Source organism: Esox lucius, chromosome 4 (genome assembly GCF_011004845.1).
Source record: "Esox lucius isolate fEsoLuc1 chromosome 4, fEsoLuc1.pri, whole genome shotgun sequence".
Lineage (NCBI taxonomy): Eukaryota > Metazoa > Chordata > Actinopteri > Esociformes > Esocidae > Esox > Esox lucius.
In genome coordinates this window covers 19,608,344-19,632,325 of record NC_047572.1, presented here as the reverse complement: position 1 = coordinate 19,632,325, position 23,982 = coordinate 19,608,344, and the positions used below count along the sequence as shown (strand labels likewise).

Sequence of the window (23,982 nt, the reverse complement as noted above, 5' to 3'; positions counted from 1 at the left end):
GCCAGCAGCCTCCAAGACAACAATCTAATCTGGAAGGTTAACAATTTAATTTGAGTGCCTTTCTTCGTTGTTCCAAGATCAGAGGGAATGCAGTCCCTCAGACCCATTATAATACTGGATTAAACATCCTGGTTAAGCAGTGTGATAAGAACCATATCTGAGGGAAGGGCCTTAATCATGTGTTGAATATCATGAAAATGGGGAGAAAATGGGCTAAAACAATAAATATACAAAAACCTAGTAAGTGGCTCAGCTAGGCAAACTTTATAGGACATTCTGTCACAAGAAGAGATATGTGTTCTTGGGCACTGACTACCCGCAGCATACTTTACACTCATATTAAGAAGAAAATATCCTTGAGATTCCTCTTAAAAGTCTGTTCATAAAGGCATGGATTGTTGGTTTTAAAAGGTATGTCTTGGAATGCCAACTGAGTAAGGAAACTGTGATTTATTAGGAATGATTGACGTACAAAACAGATTATCTGGTGGCTGCAGCTTCCTTTAAAGATGTCTTTGGATGGGCTTTCTGTACTCTGTAGATCTGCCTCCAGACGCTGTAGTGCAGGCTGAGCTGTCTTGCCTGCTGAGGCTCAGTGGGATTAGTATGCTGAAAGGCCCCGGCTCCTCTCAAAGTGGGGCTTATTGGGCTCTGCTGGATGAGGCAGCTTCCCATGCCAGCCCTTCTCCCATCACCATCAGTCAGTCAGTCAGGCCCAGGTGAAAATTAAATCACCTTTTACTGGCTACTGATGCTTGGGTGCAAGGTAGCATTACAGGTCTAACTGTCTCAATAGCTCAAAGATGCACAATGAGTAGCATTCATCAACAAAACTGTGTAAATGCCTTCCCTATTCTGCAGGATTAAAACCTCTACTCATTTATATGGTCTTATTCACAGTATTAGCTGGTGTGATTGCAAGGGCTCCCTGCTTTGTTTTATTGAGACAAAGGATGTTTTGTGCGCTTAATTAAACTTTTTTGTGGATAGAGCATTATCAGTTGATGGCTTTCCTTTCGATAAAGAATGTTTTAGAGATTTAAGTTTAGATAACCTTATCATTATTTTTTACTTCTTCATGAATATTCCAAACCGTCACAGGTGTGACTGCAGTGGCTTTTAAAATGGTCGTGGCCTTTTGTTCTCTAAAGGCCAGATGCTGAAAAGAAGCCTTTTCCCACTCATTAACACTCACATTGAGAAAATGTTTTGTCACAGTAAAACCTCAAATTCTCCTCTGAGATCCTTGTGACGCCAACAAGCCAGCCCACAGACATTGTTACAAAGCTACATGATGATGACACAACCAACTCTTTAATCTGTTTCACTTTTATCAGGCTTGACTGCTTATTTGATGGCAGATTCCTGTGATGAACAAAGACTAGGGGAAACAGGCCCACTGACAGCAATTGATTTTTAGATGATGATCTGAAGTCCCCTGTGGATCCATTTCCAGAAACAGGTTCTAAACAGTATACTATACACTAAAACGTCCCTCAATTTGAGATTAACCTTAAGGGGTGCATAACAGCAATGCTACACATCATGACAGATAATATTCTAGCCTCCACCATCTTCTGTATGTCACAAAGATTCCAGCTTTTTGTCAATAGAGTACTTATCAGACAACAAGTCTTCAAATGTCTATGGGTGATCACTTCTACCTGTCTTCTCCCCCGAATTGTAATGACAGGAATAAACCTTTCAAATATGCCAGACAACATTTTAATAAACTGGACAGTTCATTACATTTGAATTCAAAATTTACTTTTAAAGTCATGATGGGCTGGTTTGATGGTGACTAATTATGTGTTCTCAATGTGTTCTATGTGACTAATTATGTTGGACATCTCAGTATAATTGTTTACTTTAATGGAATTCAAGTGGCTAAAACAGGATGGTTTGTCTGTACAATGTGTTTTAGTTTCAGCACTGGTCATTAATAAAGAACAAGTGCAAATTCAACACATAACATAGTTAGACCTTATTGTACCTCTTGTAGATGACAGAGTTGGCCTTTTGGCATGCATTAGGCCAACCTCTCATTTTATCATAGCAATACAGTTACCAAACATGAATAATAACAACATTTATTTATAGTTCCATCCCAAAAAAAATGTCCACCTGGAGGCAGGGTAGAAATTATGGTTATACAACCGCCTGCCTCTTAATTTGTCTGTCGTGATTGATGAATTCACTTTGACCTTTTGTTGAGTTTTAGAACTGTACTTACTCTTCCCACAAGCAATGCTTGGAGTAACTTAATTTGATTTATTCCATTAAATTAGCTCCTGAAAAAACACTGCATGATGTCTCCTTTTAACCCAAACAGTGGAAGTTTAAGTCTGAGTAAATTAGGCTTTCAGTTATCAAGATGAGAATGCCATTGTTACATCCTTTTAGGCAGTTACACTGCATGCATATTTATTTTCCCATCCACTCAATTGCTTTGGTCTGTTTGTTGACTCCTCATGTTCTTTAGTTAGGTGAACGGTGAAACAAGCCCTTTGAAATGGAAATTATTTTATTTAGTTTTATACTAAAGCTCATGAAATATTCTGGCAGGCAGTCACAAATATACAAATCCTCAGGGACTGAATTTGCATGCGCCTCCTTTTGTCTTATTTAAATATTCCTTTGCTAGCTAATCCTTCTCGCAATCATATGTCCATATTTTCATCTTGATAATTATGTTAGTAAATTCAGATTGATAATGTTGGTATTGAAGTGGAAGACATTGCTGGTTAGTTTGATAACCCTGACCTATTCCTGATGATCTGCCCTTAGCCAGTCAGATCTAGGGCAGAGCATTACCTTTGGAAAGTATTCATAACTTTTCCCTTTCTCTATATGTTGTTGTGTTATGGATTTAACTGAAAATGTATTACATTAAATGTTTTTCCATCAACCTACACATAATACCCAGTAATGACACAAAACATGTTTTTGAATGTGTGCCAATTTATTGCAAATAAAATGAAAAATCTCCTTAACATAAGTAATTAGACCCTTTATTTAATACTTTGCACATTTTGGCAGTGATCCCAACTTGGATTATTTTTCGGTATGCCTCAACCGGCTTTGCACACCTTGGTTTGGGCAGTTTCTCCACTTCTTCCTTGTAGATCTTCTCAAGCCACCGTGTTTCACTGTAGGGATGGTATTAATGCTTGTCATTCAGGCCTAAAAGCTCAACTTTGGTCACATCATTTTACATTGAAACTTGAAAAAACACAGATTGATAATTTGTGAAGAAACCTGACCGGTAAACACAGGAAGTATCAGTTGAAAATTAGATTTATTTAGCAACAATGAAAACATTATTTTAAGAAATACAACATTGGCAGGTTCTTAGAGGTAAAAAACACCACTAATCTTAGTTAGAAGTGTTCTGGAGTAGGTTTCCGCTTGCAATGCAGCTTTTGTTGCTAAGGACACACAGTTTCAATTCATGAATATGGACAGTGCTAATAACGCTAATTCCAGGCTTGGACAGAGTTGAATAAGGGCTGGTTGTAAAAAAATTCTCCATGGGCCTTCAAGAAAAACTCAAGACAAATGATATTTCACCCTAATATGAATCTAGGATGAATTATTCCTTTAAATGTGATTATGCCATTGAGGTCAATTGACATGGATCAATCTGAAATAAAATGTCCATAAGCAATCAATCTTATGCAGAGAAATGTACATTAGTGAATGCATACATTTTGATATGTTATTGCACTGGCCCTCCATGGGAATCACTTGTGTGGGTTCCCTAGACTGAAACTTCAGGATATGTGCATTAGTAATTTGTAGTTCAAACTGTTTGAGTAATACAGATGTTTTTGCTATTTTCTACTTTTTTGGAACCTTTTACTCTGCTTTTTAAGATGCTTTCCATAAGCCCTAAGCAATGCAATACATGAATGCCTTTTACCAGAGAAGACATGTGGGAATGAAACAGAATCTGCATTTGCGCATTGCATTGATAGAGTTTGCAAAATCCAGAGTTAAAACAGATAGAGAAATTCACAGATAAACATGGAGGCGTTAGAATTTTTCTTTGTCTGGAATATACAATATTCAGTGGAGCCATGAGAATGTACATTATTTATAATTAGTGATTCCTGCTGATATCTCATTAATGAACATGGGTGGCCTTCCCTTCAGCGAATTACATTTTTTTATGTGACCCTCCATGAACACTTGGGAAAAGAAGAGTGAAGCTCTCCTATACCCAAAATAATAAATAAAAAAACAGTGCTTAATTTGTAAATCCCGAGATTCTTGAGATGGGGGGCTCCAAGGTACCAGAATACATTACATTAGTTTTTTACAATAATGCATAATTTATCAAAGTGGCATAAAGGAGTTTTCAGAAGTGGCACACATGCCTACAGGGTCTGGGGAAAATGTGGCCTTTTGTAAATGCATTTATTGCAATTTTACTGGAGAATAATCTATAAAAAATACATAGAAAAATCATTGTAGTGCATGTACAAATTATTGAAATGGCAGGCTACTTTGACACTGATAAACCTAGAATCTATGATCTATAAAGAAACTTCCATGTCTTGAATCCCTTAGTAAATTAGGCCTATGCGTTTCCGCGGCCTTTACCTCTGGGATCACCCGATCAACTTACCTCCTGTTATTTATCAGACATCAATTTTAATCAGGTGACGGTGCCAAGCGTCTTTGGTTATTTCACACTTGCCCTATGATCATTTTATTTTTATTTTACATCTTTGGAGGGATTACATCGAACTCAGTTTACTAGGCACTGGAATGTAGCGTAAGGCGTAACTTGACCCACTGCAAGGTCAGTTAACTTCCACCCCGGCTTATAACACGCGTCCTAAGTATGGAACGGTCCTATCGATCAATCCTCCGACGGAGGAACTTTTTATGTTGCCACCCGGCGGTTCCTAACGCTCAACAAAATGTATTGTTGTGCTTATTTAGAACCGGTTCACTCACTGAGCCTGAGGTACTGAGAGTCGCCCCTATCGTACTTGCGCTGGCTTTATATAGCCTTTAGGTCCCCTTACGGTCCGTTTAAACTATTTTCTGGTTTTCTCCAAGGTGTGGGTATTTCCCAGCAGTAAATCACAAACCCTTTAAAAAAAAAATCTTATATAACTAATGCTGATCTTCTGTCAGACCAGGTGGTCTCCGCTCAGCTCTTTTCATGGTGGGGTCTCAAGTTTTGTATTCCTTTTCGGTAACGAATCCTGGGTCAACCTACTTCTTTTTTGCCCTACCATATAATATCATAACTATAATATACTTACTTTATAGTAAATCCAGAACAAACACCTCAAGGAATTAATGTATTTATTACCCAACCGTAGAGCAAACCACTACCAAACACACTCTCACCAACGATCACGTCTACCCCTTTCTCTCAGTTGCCTGCAAGGGACCTGTACAGGGAACTGATTTCGTCTCTAGGTCTAAGTTTTGATTTATGGAGTACGCAGAATCTCACTGACTACTATCTCTAGTAAAAACAGGACTGCGGCTCAGAGGCAGAGGAATTATGATAAAGCATTTGATAATCATACACCCACACAGAAACCAAGAGGGAGACAGAGCTCTTACAAGTTCCTACCTTTATTTAGTCAATCACTAGTACAGACAGAGCCAGGTTCCCGGGAGGGTCCAATAGCCAAGAGTCAGATCAACTCTTCTCGAGTCTTCGCTCCAAAAGCAAAAAAATACTTTTATCGAACCCACCAGACCCTTTTATAACGTTTTTTATTCATGAGGTTCATGAGGGAAGTACACATTTTACGTAATGATTGGTTTACCATAATATCATATTTCAGTTCCCTCCCTTTGTGTATGAAGGATATACATATTATACAACTATGTTCAATGATTGGTTTATCACTATCACATGACCACAGATTACCACCCCTCCCATAGTCCTTATTTGGGATCTATGTAGGGCCTCCCCATTTCCTCACAGAGCTGTTGAAAGTTTTCTATTTTACTGGGTTCTTCGTTCTGTTCAGAGACAAACACCCAGGGGGAGGGGGTTGTACGTCATCCATCTCAGGTCCTGGGGTAGATTGATGATCCATCCTCAGCTGTTGCTCCCGAAACCCTCGGCTCACCTCCTGTACTCTGGCCTTTTTCTCAACAGCGTGTAGGGAACCAACTGTTGTAGCCTACAATATGAGGGAAATGAAGCAGTGTCCATATTAACTTTCCAGTTCTAATCCATGGTGATTTGTGCTGCTCTCTTTCAGTACACTATTAATTTGTACCTCACTCAATACACCTATTTGGAATTTGCTAAAATACACCGCTCAAAAAAATTAAGGGAACAGGTAAATATCACAGAATAACACCAAGTCAATAAAACTTCAGGAATTTCAATCTATCCAGTTAGGAAGCATAAGCGATTGTGAAACAATATCACCGGTGTTGGTGCAAATGAAAGTGACAACAGGTGTACTGGAGAAGCAACAGCAAGACAACCCCCAAAAAGGGAATGGTTTTGTAGGTGGTGGCCACCGACAATTGCTCTCTCCTTATCCTTCCTGACTGATTTTCTCTAGTTTTGCTAGTGGCCTTGTCACTACTGGCATCATGAGCCGGTACCTGCAGCCCATTCAGGTTGCACAGGCGGTCCAGCTCCTCCATAATGGCACATTCATACGTGCCGTTGCAAGAAAGTCTGCTGTGCCTCCCAGTACAGTCTCAAGAGCATAGAGGAGACGCCAGGAGACATGCCTTTACACGAGGAGAGCTGGAAAGGGCTGTAGAAGAGCATTAACCCAGCAGCAGGAACGAGCTCCAGAGGGCTACTGGTGTGCATGTTTCTGACCAAACTGTCAGAAACAGACTCCATGAGGGTGACATGATGGCCCAATGTCCTCTAGTCCACTGTGCACACAGCCCAGCACTGTGCTGCCCGGTTGGAATTCGCCAGAGAACACCAGAATTGGCAGGTCCGGCATTGGCGCCCCGTTCAATTCACAGATGAGGGTAGGTTCACACTGAGCATGTGACAGATGTGAAAGAGTCTGGAGACGCCGTGGTGAACATTACACTGCCTACAACATCATCCAGCATGACCTCTTTGGCAGTGGGTCAGTGATGGTCTGGGGAGGAATATCCTAAAGGTTCGCACAGACCTCCATGTGCTAGCCAGCGTTACCCAGACTGCTGTTAGGGTAGAAATCCTCAGACTCATTGTCAGATCTTACACTAGAGCAGTGGGCCCTGGGTTCCTCCTGGTACAGGAGAATGCCCGGCCTCATGTGGCCAGAGTGTGTAGGCATTGATGCCATTGACTGGCCCTCACGTTCCCCTGACCTGAATCCAATTGAGAACCTCTGTGTCGTTATGTATCAGTGAATCCGATGCTGCCAAGCAGTGCCAATGACTGTCCAGGAGCTCACTGATGCCCCCATGGACTGATCCACCCAGAACACCATCCACCATCTCATCAGGAGCAAGCCCAGACGTTGTTGGAAGTGCAAACATGTGGGGGCCATGCACACTACTGAGTCACATTGTACGTTGCTGTGATTAAATTTATGCAAGTTGGATTAGCCTGTGATTTCAATTGTTTAATTGGATTTTGGATTATTGTAAGTTTGAATTCAGCCCTCAATCAGTTGGTGATTTTGGTTTCCATTGACCACTGTTATGTCATTTTGATCTCAAAGAATTACACAATGTACAGTAAAGATTTTGACCTTTAATATACAGCTCCGGAAAAAATTAAGAGACCACTGCACCTTTTACTTCCCTTTCAAAAAAAGTTGAAAAGGAAGGTTTTGAGTGAGGAACCGATGGGTTCAAATTAAGAGACCACCGCAAATTGAATGCTTCTGTTCCTCACTCAAAACGTTCCTTTTCACATTTTTTGGAAAGGAAAGAAAAAGGTGCAGTGCTCTCTTAATTTTTTCCGGAGCTGTATTTCCTTCACCGAGATCCGCTATGTGATTTAAGTGTTCCTGTGAGGTCATCTCTCCGCTCCCCACTCCTGGAAATAGTGCACATCCTTCTCACCGTCAACGTAGCATACTCCCCAGGTCCCAGTCACCCTCATTCTGATCACCTGTGTCCCCACCTGTGTTCCGGTTTGTGTCCCTATTTAGCTCTGTTCAGTTCAGCCTTTGTGAGGTACTGTATTGTTTGTCAGGAGACTGTGATAGCCATTCCAGAACCTTTACATTTCTCTGCTGTATCCATCGTTTTATACTGAGCATTTAGAACTCATACACCCCCAAAACATCCGTGAGCCACCACCATGCTTCACAGTGGGGATGGTATTCTGTTCACTATAGGCATGTTGACCCCTCTCCAAACATAGCGCTTATGGTTGTGACCATAAAGCTCTATTTTGGTCTCTTCACTCCAAATTACAATGTGCCAGAAGCAGTGAGGCGTGTCAAGGTGTTGTCAGGCATATTGTAACCAGGCTTTTTTGTGGCATTGGAGCAGTAAAATTGTTCTCCTTGAAACAACCACACCATCCTTTTCCAGAGCATCCTGTATGTCTCCTGAGGTTACCTGTGGGTTTCCCAAACAATTTATCTGGCAGTTTTGGCTGAAATTATTCTTGGTCTACCTGACCTTGGCTTGGTATCAAGAGATCCCCAAATGTTCCACTTCTTAATAAGTGATTGATCAGTACTGACTGGCATTTGCAAGGCTTTGGATATGTTTTATATCCTTATCCATCTTTATGAAGTTCCATTACCTTGTTACACAGGTCTTTTGACAGTTCTTTTCTGCTCCCATGCAATGGCTAAGTATCTAGCCTCCTCAGACACTAAATGCAATTTTAAAAGCCACAGGTGTGGGAAATTCACCTTTAATTGACATTTTCACCTTTGTGTCTCCCCTTGCGTGTGTAACAGTGCACCGGGACGGAGGCAAATGCAGGGGTCGAAGAAGGAGCTTTTAATATGAACAAAAGGGAAAAGAAAACTAAGTGCAGAGCACTACAGATACAAAATAGCCACATACTAACAAGGTGAAGAGAAACAGGTGGGGGCTAAACACAGGTGAAAGGTGTAAGCTGATCAACTGAAACAAAAACCAAACACGGACATGACAAACCAAGAACATACAGAAAACGAAGCAGAACAGTCCCATCCGTTACAGTGTGTCTTTAACAAGGCCAAACATTCCAGGGTATGTAAACTTTTGATCAGGGACATTTGGGTGATCTCTGTTATCATTATGATTTAAAAAGGAGCCAAACACTATGTGATAATAAATGGCTTCATATGATCACTATCCATAATGCTAAAGTTTTTTGCATGATCAGTCATATTTACAAAATAAATGCCAACATTTAATTTCTGCCAGGGTATGCAAACTTATGAGCACAACTGTAAGAATATCTCACATGTTGTTTCATAAATGTGCTGGCTTGGTCTTCTGGCACTGGCTATTTATTTGTCCCAAAAGTCAGAACCAAAACCTTTAGTGAAGCCTCCTTTAGCCTCCTAATGGTCCTATTATTTTGCAATAAAAGTGCTTCTTTAACCGGGGACTGAGGTTGCTCTTGTAACACCACAATCTACAACGACAACCCACATAACAATCTGAGTTTCACTTCCTTCAATCTACAATCAAACGCGCAATGAGCTTATCATGTGGTCCTACAGAAACCGAGGCCTCGTTTGTCATTGGTGATGTCATTCTCTGAAAACGATACAAGCCTCGGCACAAGGTTTCGGCAGAAATTCCCCTAGGTACTTGGTACATGCTTCAGAGATTTGGTCTCACCCGTAAACATCACTTGTGTACCAACTCTAACTAACCCTTTTTGTCTGTCCTGCCTGCCTTGTATTTTAGTCTGCTGTTTTGACTACCTGCCTGCCTTCTCGACTACCCATCGGCCTAGTGTTTCGGTACTGTTGCCCACCTGTATTGGATGACTGTGCGTCGACCATTTGCCTGCCTGAACCGACTGGCGAGGCTTGGTTACGCCGGACCAGGGTGCAAGCTGTACTTACAGCCCCGTTTGAAATTAATTTAAAATGAATTTATTTAAGAACTGTGCTATGTAAATAGTCTATTGATTGATACAATACTTTATGATTGTAGTTTTTTTTTTTCTCTGGGTGACTAGATTCGGGTCAAGTATAGGTGGTTGTGGTTTACCTTTCCTATTGAGGTTTGACATCTATCAGTCTTTGCCAGCCTTATCAGGACCAGCTGTACCATAGAAACTACTATAGTTAGGGGAAGCCAGCCGTCAGCACTCATTCCCTCAAGGTCACAGATCAAACGTAAGCAGAGCTTGGAGCTGTTCTACCTCACTTGTGCCAGCTCCAGCCCACACCAGAGCCAGAACTGCTTTAAAAAAATCGAACCAAGTCGACCCAATATGACCCCTGGGTCTGATACAGAGTCTATGAGCCTTTCATAGGTTAAAGAAGAACTGAATAATTTGTTTCTGCTGGGGATACTCACATGATTAGGTTTGTTATTGGCAATGAGTCCTTGTGGGCTCAAGTGTTTTTAAATAAATATGTCTCGGGAATGGTAAACATGTGCTTTGCTTTATACACCCAATACTAAATGATAAATATACTGATAACAAAACAGCATACATATTATGCCTTTTACATGAGAAACGGCTGAACAAGGATTCCAGTAACTGCCGATCGGCTTTGATGGGAAATTCCCCTGAGAATTACCTTTTTTATTTCATTAAGCGCTACTTAAGAAGAGAAGTCTTCAACATATTAGACAATCTGTTTTAAATTATCAGGCTGATATCTTGAGATCATTTTGTGACTTTTTCTCAGTACGCCTTGTATCATTTACCATCTTTTCAACAAATATAATTTCCCCGTAATTTCACCTCCAAGCATGTCTCATCGCAGAAACCACCAGTGGGATTGAGAAAGCAGTACGTCTTCCTCTTATATACCATGTCTATACTGACACCCGGCAACGGTATATCCTGAACAAATCCTCTTTTGCCACTGGCCGTTTTAATATTTAATTGGCCATTCGTGAATACCATTGATACAGTTAAAGTGACTAATGTTTATTACTAAGTTTACCTCCACCAAAAATAGCGGCTATGTATGCCGTTTGCCTTTTTATTTCACGTTTTTTACTTTCTACAATACCAAGGTACTTAATAGGCCGACTGCCTGATTTATATGTATTGCAGGCTCTAAGAGATAATTGTCATTAATAATATATATTTGTCAATAATCAATGTGCTATTTTTGGTCAAAACAGCATTGTTAAGCAAAAACTAAAATAAATAGTTTAATATACTAGGTGTGTAATAAGGTGATTACATTCCTCTGATTTCATGTGTTCTATGTCCTATCTTAAATCCTGGTTAATGTAGTGCAGTTTACTGTTCTTCTTCTCTTACGGGTTTTCTGGGATTTTTCTCTTGCATCCGGGCTTTCCCTGGTAACCCCTGTGTTTCACGTCACAACGTTATGAACTGTGGGCAATTCCCTCAGGCAAAGTCTGCAGAAATGCTCAAAATGTCTGCGAAAGAGCCTTTGCACACTTGACGATTTGAGAGTGGGACAGCCCTAAGCCCTCACAGACTTAGCGAGAACGTGCTTCTTAGTCCGTGAGTCTGAGAGTGTGGACATTGGGATTGGGACGTTCTGTATTTCGAGGTTTGTAAGTGAAAATTCCTTACGCAAGAAAGAGGGGGGTGGTTCTTCTACTCTTGACCAGTTACATTTGCATATTTACAACCAATACCATTGGTTGGATAAGTCCATCAATCTGAAGGAAATACCCTATTTCCAGAAGACCATTAGTTCTCCGCGAATTGTGGAAAGTTTAATGCTGTACACTGCTCATCTAAGAGCTGTTATTTTCTTACTGAGCTATGTAAATAAATGATAGAAAATACCTATTCATGTCATGTATTTGCTAATATATTTACCTTGTTGTGTGTTATTCTTGCGTAAATAAAAAATTATGCGCAGCGATATGGAAAGGGTTTGCAACAAAACGATGCATACACAACGCAATGGGCGGAATTGGTCTGGCCAAGGTGTCAGGATTGCAGTAGGCAACTTCCCTGCACTATAGTGTTTTTCCGATAACTTTATTGGCGTTTGACTTGTCCTGAGTGCTTCACTGGTATTTTTTTCAATAACATTGAAGATTAGGCATTCATGTTGTGATTTATGAATGACTAATAACGCGTTAATAAGCTACACAAGTTTTTTTTCAATTGATGCGTGGAAATTGGAATCTTTCCTTGCGTTCTGCAACAACATTTTCCTCCAAAAACCCATAGAATGAAAAGGCCAGCCATGCCTCCCTTAAGTCGGGACCTATTTACCAACAGGCCTGAGAAATGTTGTGTGAATCCACCTGCTAACACCTTTCTTGTAGATTGGTAAATTGTCATAAAACTTTTTTTACTTATCTACGCTGAGCATTAGCCTAATGTGGTCGCCCAGTCGCATTTCCACCGAAGCATATTCTAAAAGTGGAATTAACAATCAACTTGCCAGCCTACTCAGCATAAATTATAGATCTTCCCTGATTAATGTTTGTAGATAAACAACCCTTAGCAACCTTGAGTACTTCATGCCATTTCCAATCGAAATTGCATTTTATTCATTTGTTTGAATTTGGGAATTATTTAATAGAAACACAAGTATTTGGTTGTGGCTAACCGTCCATCAGGAATTATAATGAACCCCATTCTAACCACATTTCAACTTAAACATCAAAGTAAAATACCTTGAAAAGCTTACGTGTGATACTTTCTTGGATCAAATGTCTGCCCACCCTGCTCTCCAGCTAAGAAGGGCTACTGTATGTGTTTTACACAGTAGTCTTACGTAGCTGTTGTACGTAGCTACGTTGTGCTTGGTACCTTAATCAATAGAACAATAAAGATGGTAAAACTACTGTATGGGACCAGCAACCTTCTATTTAGATTTACATGGACTACATATAGAAGCTGTTAGTTATTGTGACAAGTTATGGACTGATATTTAAGGGCTGTGACAACTTGCATTTATTTCATTCCAACTCAAGCAATGTCCAATGTTTACAATAGAACACAGTATGTATTTAACATAATGCACTGATTTTAATACAGAAAAGTGTGTATTAAGGGCAACATTTGAAACACATTCTAAATTTGAAATGAATGGTGACTGAAGATTGACATAATTATATTATTTGTTTGACAGCACAGTTTTTAAAATATATATATATATATATATTTCACATATTTCATTGAAAAGCATTTGTAATATAATATAGTTGTAAATTGTCCAAAAAAGCATGTCGTTTTCATTAGTACAACCCCACCCCCACCCAACCCACCCCCAAATGGGCTGGGGCACCATGTAACTCACAAGCTGAAAATGAGTCCCACTCAGGCCTTGGCCGACTGAGTGAGATTTGAGGGTGCCAGGTATGTATTGACCATTTCAGGTCCTGCCACAGCATCTCGATAGGATCAAAGTCAGAACTTTGACTTGGTAGACAATCCAAAATACAAATCTTTCTCCTGAGCCATTGTTTGGTAGATTTGCTTGAATGCTTTGGGTCATGGTCTATTTGGAAGACCAATTTTCAGCCCAGCTTAAGCTCCTTGACTGCTGGCTTGATGGTCTGTTCAATAATCTCCAGGTATACCTAAGAATTTGAGGAAAGCAGCGCCAGATCTTGACATTTCCACCGCCATGCCTGACTGTTTAGGTGGTAGAGAGTGTTGGGTTTTTCACCAAACATAGGTGTTTTGAACGCAACCAAAAAGACACATTTTGGACTAGTCTGTCCACAGGATGGACTTCCAGAAACATTCAGGTTTGTCCAGGTGGTCTCTGGCAAAGTGACAGCAGAGGATAATTTCTAGTAACCCTCCCATAAATGCTATTTCAATTCAGTGTAATTCCTATTGTTGAAGCATGCACAGTAACATGAGATGCAGCAAAATAGGACTACAAATCTCCAGATGTTATGTATGGGTAGGCATTTACAGTACCTGTTTTATAATTTTTCTGGTGGGGCTTGGGGATATTTTGAAAAGGCGTCCACGTCTACATAACTATGCAGCCACTATCTAGTTATCTAGCTGTCATGTTAAATGCTTTCCGTTTGTAAATTATTTGCCTCACAGTGGACTGATTGAGCTCAGATCTGGTTGTGTAGTCTTCACCAGACTGATTGCTCCCTCTACCCTCTTCCTGTTGTCATCTGAGGAGTAATTTCCTCTCTGCGTGGTGTTTTGCATTCACCAGTATTGGTAACGCTAAACTTACATGGGCCCAGTTTCCCAAAGCACTAAGATAATCATAAGATGCATGTAAGTGCCTTGTTATGTGATTGGTGCATATGCTTAAAGCGTTGTTACTTAAGTGGCAGGTAAGACCGCTCATTAATTAACGACTGTTCCGGACCACTCGTTTGTCCATCGTAACAGCACTACAGTTTTTGTGAAATTGCGCCTCCCTCAACATGCAAGGAGTGATCGCAAAATGTTAATATTATGGCAATAGAAGAAATAAAAATGATCAAAACAGTTTTGATTTAGACCAATTAATTTTAACAAATTATATAATAAGTGCATGGATAGGCTCTTCGCACTGAGCTTCACAGTCTTTTCCGGGGATATAATTTTGATTGGTTTAAGTCCTTTGGTTGGATATAACAGTTTGATCCACCCTAAATTTCACTACTTCTTCGAGTGTTAGGGTAGTTTGGGTTAAGACACCCCCCCCTTAAAAGCAATGTTTATTTACTGACACAAAAAATAGTGTTAAAATATGTTAAATATGGCTATGCTTATTTTTTAGGAAAGGGGAATTTTTTCCAGCTACTGGGGTAGTTGTCCCCTGGGGAATCATATCCCAATAGAAGATAATGCCGAAGGGTTTAAAAGAATTGGCCCTGTTGTTTAAACCCCACTTACCTTTTTGTGAGAGTGACATGGGGGGGCATCTTACCCCAGGGGGCTATTTGCTCCATGTTACCCTACATTTTCCTATTGATGCCTGTGTAGTAGTAGAATACATCGCCAGTGCTATTATATGCTTTCGATACATAACCAAGCACTATCGAAATGGAAAAGGCTATTGTCACAGGCTTGGTGGTTGAGGCAGAAGTAGGCGCAGGCAGGTTCATCTTCCAAAAGCCAAAAAGCAGGTTTATTGAATCATTGACAAAAACAAAAGGAAAAAAAACTTTTTCGAAGTGCACATTATGAATTATTCCCTATCGACGAAAACGTTGCTGGCTAAAACCTTCAGTATTTACATTATCGTAAGCCTGAAATAAAATTGTTACGGTTATATTGCGACTGTTTCTGGTGGATTTTCGAAGTACTCATCCGTGCATTTGAGTCAGGATTGACAAACACATTTGCTGGCTTAACATACATTATTTACGTTATAGTAAGTAATTTCTGGCATGGAAAAGTTAATCTTCAGTCTTGCTAGCAATTGCTCAATTCTAATGATTATTTCTAGGAAGTTAGTAGATACTAGTAAGCATATTACTGGTTAATAAACCGTTAAAATGGCCAGTGGCAAAAGGAATACAGTTCATAGACGATATGGTAGAGGTAAACTTAATAAGAAACATTAGTCAGTTTAACACAATCTTCAATGGAGTCTAGCGACTGCTAAAATGTGTTATGCCTAAGTTTGAATCCACGATTTTCTCGTCTTTTCACTTGATGAAAAAGTTAGTTATCGTCGCCTTTATTGACAGTTGCGGGTATAAATGCAATTCACGAATGAAATAAAAAAGTATGTTGTTTTGATATGAAAGAAAAAAATGTTTTTATTCCATGAAATGAAATATATTGGGCAGACTCGCTAGCAATTGCTCAATTCTTATGACTATTCCAGTAAGTTAGTAGATATCAGTAAAGCTTATTACTGGGTAATATGCTGTAAAAACAGCCAGTGGCAAACGCAATACATAGCCACTATTTGTGGTGGAGGTAAACTTAGTAAGAAACGTTAGTCAATTTAACTGTATCAATGTCATTCAAGAATGGCCATTTAACTATTAAAACAGCCAGTGGCAAAAGAGAATATGTTCAGGATAGAGACAAGAGCTCTGTGGTGTAGTGGTTAATGACACAGCCTTTTGTGTGGGCGACCCAGTTTCAAATCTCAAGATGGCAACACTTTTTTCTATTGCGGGCCGGCTTAACTAGGCTTGCCTGGTTTCTTGTTATTAAATACTTATTACATGGTGAAATAAAAAAACATCTATGACTTCACAAGGGGTTCACATTTCAAGCAGCACTGTCAATGAAAAAGAAAATCAGCTATCCTAGGCTGAAAAAAAAGATTAACAGCATATTAGCAACATAAAATCTAATTGAAAAATGTTGAAATAAACAGTAACAACATGATACCCTTTGTGGCATTTTCTGATGAGCAATCACAAGGGTTGTGGTCATTTTTACATTTCTATACTTTCATAGAATGTTGGGGAATGACCTAGAGCAAGGCATTTGTGAGAATTCTTTAGCAATGTAGATTGTGGGAATGTACAGTATGTTTGGATAAACATTAACAGATTTTTCATTTTTGAGCCTCAGAGCCATCTAGAGCTTGACTTTAGAGCTGTCAGGATTGCACTACCCACACACACTTATCAATCAATCACTCATATTTATTTATAAAGCCCTTTTTACAACAGCAGTTGTCACAAAATGCTTTTACAGAGACACCTGGCCTTAAACCCCAAAGAGCAAACAACAGTAGTGTTGAATTTCAGTGGCTAGGAAAAACTCCCTAAGAAGGCAGAATTTTAGGAAGAAACCTAGAGAGGACCCAGGCTCAGAGGGGTGACCAGTCCTCTTCTGGCTGTGCCGGGTGAGATATTAAGTCCAATTGGAATTATAAATAAATGCATGTGGGTTGAATCCAGAGTCTATTTAAATTTAGGCTAGGTCAGAAACATGACCAGACTTTGTTTCAGAACAAAGTTCTTGGTTTCTGGACATTTTGAGCCTGTAATCAAACCCACAATTGCTGATGCTCCAGTCTAGATGTACAGTACAGTGGCTATAGAATGTCTTACCGGATCAGATGAGACCAAAACTGAACTTTTTGGCCTGAACCCAAAATAATATGATTTTGGCGAATACCCAATACATCTTTCCACCCAAAGAACCCCATGCCTAGAGTAAAACAGCGTGGGCAGCATCCTGTTGTGTGGGTGTTTCACTTCATCAGGGACTCGTACACCTGTTGTCTGGATGTGCAAAGTTAGTAGATGCATATTCAAAGAGACACATGGTTGTAATTAAAGCAAAAGGTGGTTCCACCAAGTATTAACTCAGGTTCACTTATCCAAATAGGGCATTTTACTGTTTTTATTTTAATACATTTTCAGAGATTTTAGATTTTCTTTTTCTCTTGGATATTGTGGGTTACGGTGTAGAAATAAAGCCAGAAAAGTTCTGATGTCCTGTGTTTTAATTTCAGGCTGTAAGGCACCATATGTGAACATTTTGAAGGGGGGTGGTGACTTTCTAGATTATATCCAACCAGATCTGGCCAAATCCTTGACTCCGTCAGTCAGCTCATCCTAATAAACAACGTCAACAACCTTACTGGAGGTCCTCAGAGAACTGCATGGCCAGGTTTTAAAACAACTCTTAAAGTGTAGTTTGAAGAAATGTAGGGGGCTTATGGCTGTTGCAATGGGAGTCCCTTAGAATCATTGGGCTGACCCTATTCTCTGTATTCAACACTAATGTTTCACATGTTTTCAGTGATAGCCTTGTCCAACATCTTTTATGCATCTGGGTCCTTCACTATTCTCTGTGATTACCACCATTTACCTTTGCTCTCATGACTTAATCTACCACAACTACTCAATTTCAATACAATAAAATGCAGACTGTTCCAAAATAAATGTTCTACCTGCTCGCTTCACAAAAATGAGTTAGTGCCTGCAAGTGTTAGTTGAACTATTTAGTCTCGTTCAACCTTCTGTCTAAAACCTAAACCAGAATTGTTTTTCTATTTCACAATAAGGCATCTGATAACCCATGTTGCACAGTACACCCTACTAAAGTCACCAGTACCTTTAAATGTAATTCCATTTGGTTCTCTGCCACAAACTACTGGAACAAACAGCAAATGACCTAGTGCTATTACAGTAACTACTGTACATTGGTGGTGAGTCAAAGTCCGAATGAGAAATTATACCATGTTACTCTGCTGGTTGAGCTACTGTACTGGAGGCTTTTGATACAGATCATTCATTCTTGCTGGAAAAGCTGTCTTCATTGGGCCTGCATAAAAACACTTGCCTCTGGTTTTAAATCAGGTATGGCAGCTCAACATAGAAATACACTTGTGAAGTTACTTTTATGTCACTGCTAGACTATGGTGATGTGCTATGCATGTATGCCTTAGTGTCAGTTGAAAAACGTTTTAATGCTGTCTATCATCACAGCCTTACATTTTATCTCTGGTGTGAATCTTTGGACACATCATTATCTTTAATACACATCAGTTGGATAGGACTCATGGTTGGATGGGATCTTTGTTTATAAGACAATAAAATGCAAATTAATTACTTAAAAATCATAAAATTTGATTTTCTGGATTTTTGTTTTAGATTCCACCACTCACAGTTGAAGGGTACCTATGATAAAAAATACAGACGTCTACATGCTTTGTAAGTGGCAAAACCTGCAAAATCGGCATTGTATCAAATACTTGTTCTTCCCACTGTGCATGCAATATGGAAAACATTGGAAATATAATGCACACATAATATTTCAATTTCTGTGGTATAATGTCTAAACATGCATAGGATTTATTGTGTGGTTGTGCGGAAAGAGGAACATTGATTCAACTAAGGGTGAGCATTTATTGTCTGTAAGCCCTGGTAAGGTCAATACAACTTTTTCAAACAATTCTCCTGTAATAGTAAACCAAATGGTAAATGTCAACACTTTGCAGTTCAGAAGTTAGGACAGAATTTGTTGACTCCATCTAATAAGAGAACATCTCTACATCTCTACTGAGTAAACAGTACAGACAGAAGTGAAATTAAATTGGCTACAGGACAAAAACCTAGAGAAAGAGTGGATGAGTTATTTACTGTTGAGGGGGAAAAGGGCCCATGGCTTATACATGAGACTCACAGCTAGTGTTTCGTTTTAAAGTGATAGTGCTAACATTCTGCGGACATCGATCTCCCCACAAGCTGACAAGGAAGACAGACAGATGGAGTATCATGAGGGAGGGTCTACCTCACCATATCACAGATATTCACACTCTTTTTACCAAGTGTAACTGTATAATAAGCCAGACTATGACTACGCCACATCACTCACCAGAAAATACATGGTTGAGTCAGGGGATTCAGATAAAAGGGTGTCTGTTCAGAACATATTGTATGGATAGATTGATCAGATTTGATAAAAAAAATATATAGATCTTCCTTATTTCTGGACTTATAAACTAGTTTTATTAACTTATAAACTATGACATTTGTAAGTACAGGCTCCTAGCAAAATAGCAGAAACAATTAATTTATGATTTCAGCCTTACAGTAGCAACAAACCATAGAAAACAACTAGCTACCTTGGCATCCTAGCTAACAATATAACAATGTGTCATTTGGAATTCCCATTTTCATAGCCTATTCTGCCTGATTTGTAACTAACTGAGAAAGCAACCGCTTGTAATAAGGACAAATGGATGTTGAACTACCCAGAAAACCGCACATCCTAGGCTTTAAGAACCCACCTTCAGCCACATCAATTCAGGCCAGCTCTTCATCATGAATCAAACACCTGGGCATGCTAGCAATCTCCTAGGGCACACCCAGTATATCACTAGCACTTTGTGCCTGGCTAAAAACAGTGGCACCAAGGTGATAAGGCCTTACCTAATATAGAAGGTGAAACCCAGCTTGCTGCCATACAAAATCTTTGCCACAACAAACACTTTGCCACTAAAGACACATTAACAAGTGTCCAAGCGCTGGGTAAGCGTCACTGACATTCATTCTCAATGACAGAAAAGCTTAGAGAAGAGAATTGGGCTGTGAGCCCCTGAGCTGTGCGAACCTGGCGTCATAATTATGCAAATCAGCAGCTGTGAGCGATCCAGGATAACCAATCAGTGCTGTCAGTGTCTTGCTGGAATGTCTTTCATGTTGTGAAAATCATGTTGGATCCCAAATCACCCCGTACCATTCTCAGTCAAACACATTTTTAATCCCAAATCAACAAGGAGCTGCTCCTTTAGAGATTTGTTCACAACAAATTACAACGGAGAGCAAACCAATCAAGTACATAATTCACTTTCATTCCATTAATCAAACTTCTGTTGTCCACATCGTGTTTGGGGAAATAATACATGGAATAGTTAAATCTTGCATTTACAGGCTTCATGGGATAGAATGACAGCAACAAATCCTGTGGTCTAATTGTAACACCCCTGTATTTGAAAAGTGAGGGCATAACCTTTATCTGCACTGAAGATTCCGGTTCAATTTCCCCTGAAACTTTTCTTTTTGTGTCTCTCAGCTGTCTATTTCTACTCTGTCCATTTAAAGCTGTCGCCCATCTATATGTATTTAACACGGTCACACCAGAACTTTCATAATATGCCCACCAATATATTCAAGACAATAAATGTACACTCACCTAAAGGATCATTAGGAACACCATACTAATACTGTGTTTGACCCTCTTTCGCCTTCAGAACTGCTTTAATTCTACGTGGCATTGATTCAACAAGGTGCTGAAAGCATTCTTTAGAAATGTTGGCCCATATTGATAGGATAGCATCTTGCAGTTGATGGAGAATTGTGGGATGCACATCCAGGGCACGAAGCTCCCGTTCCACCACATCCCAAAGATGCTCTATTGGGTTGAGATCTGGTGACTGTGGGGGCCATTTCAGTACAGTGAACTCATTGTCATGTTCAAGAAACCAATTTGAAATTATTTGAGCTTTGTGACATGGTGCATTATCCTGCTGGAAGTAGCCATCAGAGGATGGGTACATGGTGGTCATAAAGGGATGGACATGGTCAGAAACAATGCTCAGGTAGGCCGTGCCATTTAAACAATGCCCAATTGGCACTAAGGGGCCTAAAGTGTGCCAAGAAAACATCCCCCACACCATTACACCACCACCACCAGCCTGCACAGTGGTAACAAGGCATGATGGATCCATGTTCTCATTCTGTTTACGCCAAATTCTGACTCTACCATCTGAATGTCTCAACAGAAATCGAGACTCATCATACCAGGCAACATTCTTCCAGTCTTCAACTGTCCAATTTTGGTGAGCTCGTGCAAATTGTAGCCTCTTTTTCCTATTTGTAGTGGAGATGAGTGGTACCCGGTGGGGTCTTCTGCTGTTGTAGCCCATCCGCCTCAAGGTTGTGCGTGTTGTGGCTTCACAAATGCTTTGCTGCATACCTCGGTTGTAACGAGTGGTTATTTCAGTCAAAGTTGCTCTTCTATCAGCTTGAATCAGTCGGCCCATTCTCCTCTGACCTCTAGCATCAACAAGGTATTTTCGCCCACAGGACTGCCGCATACTGCATGTTTTTCCCTTTTCACACCATTCTTTGTAAACCCTAGAAATGGTTGTGCATGAAAATCCCAGTAACTGAGCAGATTGTGAAATACTCAGACCGGCCCGTCTGGCACCAACAACCATTCCACGCTCAAAATTGCTTAAACCACCTTTCTTTCCCATTCTGACATTCAGTTTGGAGTTCAGGAGATTGTCTTCAGGAGATTGTCTTGGCATTGAAGCAACTGCCATGTGATTGGTTGATTAGGTAATTGCATTAATGAGAAATTGAACAGGTGTTCCTAATAATCCTTTAAGTGATTGTATGTCGTGACTCTATTTTCATGCACATGAACATGCGCTACATTACTTTTTTTGGGGGGGAGATATCGTTTGCATCCTCAGTGGGTTCAACTAAATAACAAATTGCTAATTTGTGCCAACATGCCCTCAAGTGTTCTTCTACTTGGAGTGGCAGAGGCATCTCCTGTCAATCTGCTGATTGTTAATGAATCTTCTCTCTTAGTTCCCAGAATGCTATTACATACCTGGTGGAGTTTTGTTGAGAACACATAATCTTCTCAACAAAACAGGACCACTTCTGTCCAGGTAGAGCTCTGTCCCAAGCTTACCAAGAAGTTGGTTGCATGACAGGAATGTGCAGGGCATACACTAAACCCAATAATACATGCTGCAGCTCGAGAGAAACATTTTGGGGGTGACCTGCTGAGTAGTTCACTATTAATTTATTTGGAGGAAGGTAAGCGTGTGAAATGGGCTAACAGCATTACATAAAAATACAGAATTCCTGATGTGAACAACACCCCGCATCACTTCCTTACCAACATGTCTATAACAAAACAATGGATTACATATTATTTTGGCACAGAGGAAATACAGGGTGGACTACTAAATAATAGAAACAACAAATGGAAAAGGACTATTTCTTAGAAGGAACTAAATAACAATAAACACAGCTGCTAAGGTTTCATTGGTTTGATTGCCAATTAGCAGTACATGTGTCAGCTATAGAAGAGGTCTAACCATTTTTACTTTGACATTTGAGTTTTTAAAGCAACATGAGGCAACGACCAGAGTTGTTTCAAACAAGCCAAATAGTCTGGGCCAAAAGTTCAGGTACATCGGTCAAAAGGAGTAGGGCCAATCTTTGCCTTCCGAACAGCTCCAAGGCAACCCAAGTTTATTTGTATAGCACGTTTCATACACAGTGGCAATTCAAAGGGGTTTACATTACAAATGACAGCGCAAACATGAACAAGTTACAATACAAACTGTTAAAGCATTTGTAAATCATTAATAAAGAAAGGGTTATCATTATTAATTGTTTGTTCATGTCTTTGTTAATCATTCGTCCATGTTAACTACAGTATTCATTAATGGTAGTTCAAGTACCCTTATTGGAAAGTGTATATGTATTGATGAACAACAGATATGTAGTGTGACATATTCCACAATAGTGTTTGTCAACTTTTGATCAGAACTAATAAAATTTTATACTGACACATTATTCCATGCCACAGTGTCTAGGAACCAGATTAGGAACCAATGTAACATTAAGGTAATGTAGCTCACTGTGATCTCAGAAAAGTCTTCAAAGATGATTGTTGATTGTCAGCATGTCCAGTTTATTAGCCATGTGTTTTTTTCGGCAATTGTCTTCAAATATGTGAACAAATTCTTGAACCTAGCCAAACACACAGCGTGTCTAGCATGTGCATGCATTTATGAAAAAGTTGTATGTTGTTTTTACATCCTTGAAAATGTATTACACGACTACTAACCACAAAAGCCATAGGAAGAGACCATTCTTCCCAAAAAGGTATGTTTGGTAATATTATTAAATTGGCACATTTTTAAATGTATTTTCACTTATACTGTGTGTAGATTGATGGCAAAATACTATATATATATATTATCATATATATGTATATTATCATTTATAAATTAAATCCATAACCCAAGAAGAAGGAATGTACTTGTAATGTAAAACAAAGAATGTCTGTTTTTTTTATGATGAAAAAAACAGTAGGTGTTGGGGTGGTAATCAGCTTGATAGAGGGGGAATAAAAGTGCAGATGGCATCTGGCAACTGGAGGATGGCTGTGTTTCAATCCTTAAATAATTCCCCTACCATTGGGCCACTGAGCAAAGCAAGTTAATCTTACAACCTTTGGTAAAGAGGAACTATGAAGCGTTAACAGAAGTCAATGGAGGGTATCGATCTTTACTGGCAATGTTTCCAGCCAGGGACATGCCTTTACTTTTAGCAAGGAACCACCATGATTTTATTTTTTATTTGTCAAAACAGCTATCAAAACAGCTATTTTTTTTATTTTTATTGTCAAAACAGCTATGAAATACCTTGAATATCTTGAAATGATGAAATTATCAAATACAATTCACACCGAACAAGTCATCAAAAGTTAATAAAAGTATAACTTCATAAAATTAAATAATACAA

General features: G+C 39.5%; 1 long non-coding RNA gene across 1 annotated transcript in view; it reads right to left on the bottom strand.

The window, feature by feature from the left end:
• Positions 1-2,994: 2,994 nt before the first annotated feature.
• LOC109615697 overlaps positions 2,995-23,982 on the bottom strand; it is a 49,995-nt gene continuing 29,007 nt past the window's right edge. The window contains exons 3-4 of the long non-coding RNA XR_002196673.2: positions 5,600-6,161; positions 2,995-3,149 (exon numbers count right to left, since the gene is read on the bottom strand). This is a non-coding gene — a long non-coding RNA (uncharacterized LOC109615697). The remainder of the gene's footprint in view (positions 3,150-5,599; positions 6,162-23,982) is intronic.